Here is a 6,856-nt window from a genome sequence, read left to right on the forward strand (position 1 = left end):
AGGAGTGTAGTTTTTGGTGCCGCTGTCGGGGAACTGGTATCAGGCAATACTACTCTCTATCAAACTTATTCACAAGCATTTAGTGGTGTCTAAGAAAGACAATTATACACGGACTTGGTTATTGGATTTTCCGAACAGTCGCCAATTATATTGGGACCAAAAGGATCCTGCCTCTCCGTAGTCAGCCTAGCCACTTAGTTTGTTGAATAGTTCGTGCGGTGCTCTGTTACCGAAATACCAGGGAATCAGTGGCCAGAACCAAAAACATATTCCACCGTAGGATAGTTAGTTAAATTACCTTAAATTAGATTACCTTATATTACCTTAGATCACTTTAGATTAAATTAGATTACCTTAGAATTAGGTTACCCTAGATTAGATTACTTTAGATTAGTTTAGCTTATTATAATTTAGTTTATTTGCGAAAAATTAAAAACAAAAAGGCATACCTAGTGTATGACCCAAACCCGATCCAGACCAGGGCCGTTGTTATTCATACCTGATCCAGACGCAATAATCTCTAAAGCACGTAAGGAAGCACGAATCAGAAATCAAATGGCGTTACGCGTTACTTTAGCAAAAAATACCAAACCCTCGATTGAAGGTCGAGGAGGACCAATCAGATTTCTAGAGATTCAAGGACACTCGTTCGAGTTAAAACATCACATCATTCAACTCATTCAAAATAGCTGTCAGTTTCATGGATTACCGAACGACGATCCTAATTCTCACCTTGATAAATTCATATCTCTTTCGAACTCCTACAAATAGCCTGGGATAGGACAAGATATAGTCCGGCTATACTTGTTCCCCTATTCTCTCAATCATCATGCTCAAACTTGGTTCGAAGGACTGGAAAAAGATTCTATCACGTCATGGACGGAGATGGCTACTAAATTCCTAACCAAATATTTCCCTCCTTCTAAACAAACCAAACTGAAGAATGACATCATTAACTTCCAACAAAGTTATGATGAATCTCTTTACAATGCATGGGAGCGATTCAAAACCCTGTTGAAGAAATGCCCTAATCACCAGCTAGAACGGACAGCCCAAATCTGTACCTTCTACAATGGTCTTACGGTAAATCATAGGACGACGATCGATGCAGCAGCTCAAGGGAATCTGATGAACCAAACCGCAGACGAAGCATGGGAATTGCTCGAGAACATGACAATGCATCATCATGACTGGAACAGTGGTGAAACAGCTTCATCATCTGCCCCACTCTCTGCACTTAATAATTAAACGGAGGCCATCAAATCCCTCACGGATAAGATGGAATCTCGTGCTAATCAACTCGGAGAACTGAAGACGCAGCCGCAGCAGGTTAACCAAGCTCAGGCTTGTGTTAATTGTACCAACCCGCAACCTACTAAAGAATATCAAGTTGAGTACAAAAACTCTAACGGTTCAGTCTGTTACGTCCAATACCCAGCTCGTCCACCAAATCCTGGGTTCAATCAACCACCTAGGGTTAATCAATTTCAGCGAAGCAATCAACCTTTTCGCTATCGCTATCCACCTTATCCATCCCAACAATCTCAATTGACCTACGATCAACCACTTCCACTCACTGGTCCCCCAGTTGAGGAAAATTCCCCTACCACCCAGATTACAAAAGCAACTAACCCCACTCTCGGAGCTGATGATCAGTTAACTCAGTTCATTCAAGGGCAACAACAGTTAAATCAGAGAACTACAACCAGACAAGATCAGACGGAGATACTAATGAGAAATCAATTGGCTCTGATCAAAAGTTTGGAAACCCCGCTCGGACAGTTATCACAACGCCTTAAAACCCGACCGCAGGGAAGATTGCCAAGTAATACTATCCAAAATCCCCACATAGAAGAAGCAAAGCAAATGGATTCCGTAATCCCAGAGGAAGAACCGCGGAGAAGGTCAACTAGGCTCAAGAACAAATCGACATATACTCAGAAGCTGACCCCTGAAACTCCAGTTCGCGTACCTTATCCTGGAAGGCTACAAGAAGAACCATCCAAGCTCGATTCCTTCAAACTTGATGGAAGATTCCTGGACACTATGTCCAAAGTTCCCAACCAGAAGAGATACATTCGAAGGCTTATTTCTACAAAGGAGAGGATACCAGACTCTAACAAAATTTCACTGAGTGAAGAATGCTCTGCATTACTCAAAAACTCTCTACCACCAAAGCTAGGAGATACGGGCTGATTCGTTTTCCCGTGTTCAATCTACCAATCTGGAACCATTCTTGCGCTAGCAGATTTAGGAGCAAGTATCAACCTAATACCCTACTCTCTCTACAAGAAATTAGAGTTAGGAGACTTATCACCAACCAAAATGACAATCCAACTTGCCGATCATACAATTCGATATCCTAAGGGCATAGTTGAGAACGTCTTGGTGAAAGTCGACAAATTCTTGTATCCTACGGATTTCGTAGTGATGGATATTAAGGAAGACCTACACACACCAATAGTGTTAGGAAGACCTTTCATGAATACGGCTAGGACTGTCAATGATGTGTACAATCAAACCTTGATCTTACGATCACATGGGGAGAGCGTTACCTTCAAAATTAACCGACCAACCGATCTTTCTGGACAGGCAGAGATGTTTGCTATTTCCACCAGACGGATCACTTCCAATGACGAGTCTTCACCACCAGCCAATGATGTTGAGATGGGTATCGAATCACAGTCTGTAGACGACCCAGAAATGGAAGAAGAGGATCCCAGCGAAGAAATAGAGGAAGAGGAGGAATCTGAAGAGGAAGAGGAAATGGAAGACGTAAAAGAAACTGCGACAATACCCGCTCCAAGCACTGATCGTCATGAAGAAATAATGAGGCTTAAGACGGCATATCGCAGTTTAATCATTCGTTTCAAGAAGAAGACCGATAAGGCTGAGGTTAAGGACATAGAAATTGGTCCTACAAGTATCAAAGTGGAGAATCAGAATACTAAAGAAACCCGTTCATCAGGCTCATCCTCAGAGGAACAAGATACCGATGATGATGAGGAAGAGCAACATGAAGACATTCTGAATAACTCGCACTCTCTAACCGAACCAGGTCAAGGGGAGCCGGACTCTTCCTAAGATCGAATTCCGGTTATATCCACACACGCAGACATGATCACCTTCATCAATGATACCGATCAATTTGAAGACATTCTCGAAGCCATCCGAAAATCAACCATTGATTTTTCACTACGCTTAACAGTACGAATTATGGCTATCCGAGAAGAACACCACCTCTATCTCCGAAGAGAAGACAATGATGTTGAAATCCTAGAAGAACGCATTCAAGACTTTATCAATTCTCTTCACAATCATATCTATCACGAAGAAAGTCAACGAGAGCACAATTTAGTGGTTCGTACTATCCTTGAGACAAGATTCTTTCGAGATCAGAAGATCATTTACTCTAGGGTTTATAATGCCTTAGCCGGATCTGCACTTCTGTTCTCACGAAACCAACGAGCACTACTGACTCTCATCCGGAAGCATATGGATCTTTCCACCGGACGCCCGACTTATCACTATGATTTGCAAATGATCAAGGATATTCATAGCTTTTTCGCTCTTTTGGATAGAGATAATTTTGAAAGCATACCAGACAGACTAGTGATTTACGTAACAATTGATCACCACACTGATCTGATTATCAAAGAGTTACGAGATGCTGTTATGGAAGAAGCAAGACGAAACAATCCGTTCTCTCATCTTGAACCAGATCGAGTCAACATTGCAACCTATGTTACGAAGCAGCTATCACGTATCTTCCACGAATCCACAGATCGTAGTTTCACATTTAAAGCTGGATGTCGGGAGATATACTCAAAGACGGTGAACCTAATACTCGAATCAGGATTGCTATTCACTTCTTTCCAGCTTCATCTCTTAACTAATCTGTGCAAAGCAACAGACTCTTACTGTGGAGATCACCGTTCTGAAGTCTTCGAAATTCTAAAGATACAGTTTCTGACATTGTTTGAAGACCTCCGAAATGAGCATCCTATCAGAGAAATCATCAACACCAGCACTGCTTCTATGATGGACATTCATGGATCAACCAGCAGAGCTGTGGACCATATTCTCATCGAACTTCAAGACTTATCAAGAGCCGAAACTGCGAACTATTTATCTTTCAGAAGATCTTTAAGAGAAGTACCGGATCTGTTACCACTATTGGTCCGACACTTTCTCAGGATGTATCCACCAAGACTCACATTCCCTCGAGAAGACCAAGATCATAACCATCAGCGAGGAATGTTTGCTTTTTAAAGCATCACTACGGTCGAGCCAACGACCTTAAACAAAAGCGCTTCTCGGGAGGCAACCCGTACAATAAAGTAGAGTAGAAGAATAAAGGATGACAAATGAGCCGATAAAGACGCAAGGATTGGAAACCAGCTGTATCTGCTAGGGGTATTTCTTTCTTTTCGCTACTAGCTCAAGATTCAAACTATGCCACATCCTAGCTTATCACTAAGTGTGGGATAACACGTAATAAAAACACTAGACAAATATTTCCAAATCTTCAACTAAAACTCCTAAGTGTGGGATACACTAGGAACATTGAGGACAATGTTCGTCTAAGTGTGGGATGTTGGTATCTTTTTATGCTGTATTATAATAACCCATTACGGAGATTCCAAGTCCTTAAGCCAAATTTCAAAATTTTTGCAAAAGAAACCCTTTTCGAAAGAGTATTTTTGAAAACCTGAAACGATTGTCAATAAAAATAAGGCTTAAGTAAGGTGGAAATCTTGTTAGATTGAAATCTCTAATAGAGCATTGCATGATTAAGGCATTATCGACCTAAATTGATTATGGTGAGACACCCCAAATAAGACCAGCATTCATCTTTAATGCTTCACTATTTTCCGTTGAGAGTGCCGATGTCTGTGCTCAAAATCAGAACTTGCTTTAGATCTACATCTCCAAGCAGCGAAACGTGATTCGGTTGTAATCAAAATAGCTAGCCATTTGTCAAACATAAACCTTCCGCACCTCCACTACTTCTACTCCACCACCAGATCCACATCACTATTTCTCGAAAAATCCAGAAAATGAGATTCCTTCCGAAAACTCGATGTTATAAACCTCCCAAGTATCATGGCAAAGGTCTTGAAAAAGCTTACTGGCAAAAAGTTTCTCGAGATGAAGTCTCCAAAAAAAAAAAAAATTTGAATGATTTTCATGTTCTGAAAAAAGGGAGCAGAACTATATAAGAGAAACGCCGAAGAGAACTTGACCGAAAATGATTATTAAATGAAGAAAAGTTCCAAAGTGCTTCTCAAAATACTTCAGCACTCCTATCTATCCGAATAAAAGTCTGTATAAAGACTGCATTACCCTTTTATCTCACCCCTCAAAAACAACTTCACTACCACTCCAAAATTCCTTTCGCATCATTGACGAATGACCTATAAAGTTGAGATTACTACCGCTTTCGCATTAGCAGCAAGGATTTGAGTCTTTATCAAGCCTATGACGATGGGTGCAGCATGACTGGCTATGAGTGTATTCATTTCTTAGATCTATAGGGAACCCTAAACACTTGAGTGATTTGAGTGACCCGTGAAAGCTAGCCTATGTCATGTAACCTCCTCGCATGCTTGTAGAGATAATTTCAAACCTAACATAGATGACTCACCTTATCTTTTTGCTCTTATAATAAAAGCAAACCGCTTAGGCTATTATAAAAGAAACACTGAAAAGATTCTTAAAAAATGAGAGTTTGCTTGAGGACAAGCAAAGTCTAAGTGTGGGATATTTGATATCGGCTAAAAAGTCACGTTTTCACCCCGGTATTAAGGCCCAAAAATAAGAAAGATTCAAACTTTGTCGGCAAAATACCCACTTGTGTTTACTAAGGCATTTCTGGAAAGTCTTTCAAATGTTTGACAAGTTAATTTTGCCATAACAAATTGTGCTGATGAATTCTGACTGACTCTAGACAAGATTTCATCAATCATATCCTCTGGTAGATCTTCTAAAATATTCGGTTGTCTACCCTTAACATCCATTTTGTGTTTTTATACTGTAAAATAGACAAGGATTAGATTCGTAAAAGATAATTAACAAACAATACAAGCAATTTTACATAGTACATAAAAGTACAAACACACTACAATACATATAATACACAGCATGATTACAACCCTCTAATCTAAATCACTGGTTTCTTCTTCTTCGGACTTGGTTCGTTTTCCAAATTTTCTAGGGATATATGGTGTTCCTCTAATACGAGCCATCGTTTTCCATAGCGGTTTAGAAAAACCTGGTGGTTTAGAGGTTCCCGGGTTATTGTTACAATTTAGAAAATACGGATATTGCCGATACATATAAAGTTCATCGGGGTTGGAATCAGGTTTCTCTATTTTTATACCTTTTCCCTTATTATTTTCTTTTACTTTATTAAATTGGGTCGAGGTAATTTCTATAACATCATCAAAATCCTCATCGGGATCCGATTCATCGGAAAATTGGTAATCTTCCCAATATTTTGCTTCCTCGGCGGAAACACCATTGACCATTATTAACTTTGGTCCGTTGGTTGAGGATTTTCTTTTATTTAATCGATTTATTGTAGGTATCAATATTTCTTCCTCCGGAACCTCTTCTTCTTCTGGTTCCTCCTCTTCCGGTTCCTCCTCTTCCGGTTCCTCTTCTTTCGTTTCCTCCTCTTCTGGTTCCTCTTCGAGAATTTGTGAATCTTCCCAAAATATATTCGACTCTTCATTATTATTAGGTGAGTCGATGGGATTTGTACTAGAGGTAGACATCTATCACACAATATCAAACACGTTAAGAGATTAATATATCACATAATATTTACATGTTAATAATATATAGTTTCCAA

At 39.8% G+C, this 6,856-nt stretch overlaps 1 non-coding gene across 1 annotated transcript; it reads right to left on the reverse strand.

Moving 5' to 3' along the window:
* Nucleotides 1-933: 933 nt before the first annotated feature.
* Nucleotides 934-1,040, reverse strand: LOC139878938 (small nucleolar RNA R71). Its single transcript, XR_011769799.1, has one exon. It is a non-coding gene; the product is annotated as a small nucleolar RNA R71 (small nucleolar RNA).
* Between the last annotated feature and the right edge of the window lie 5,816 nt (nucleotides 1,041-6,856).

This window comes from Rutidosis leptorrhynchoides, chromosome 11, assembly GCF_046630445.1.
Source record: "Rutidosis leptorrhynchoides isolate AG116_Rl617_1_P2 chromosome 11, CSIRO_AGI_Rlap_v1, whole genome shotgun sequence".
Lineage (NCBI taxonomy): Eukaryota > Viridiplantae > Streptophyta > Magnoliopsida > Asterales > Asteraceae > Rutidosis > Rutidosis leptorrhynchoides.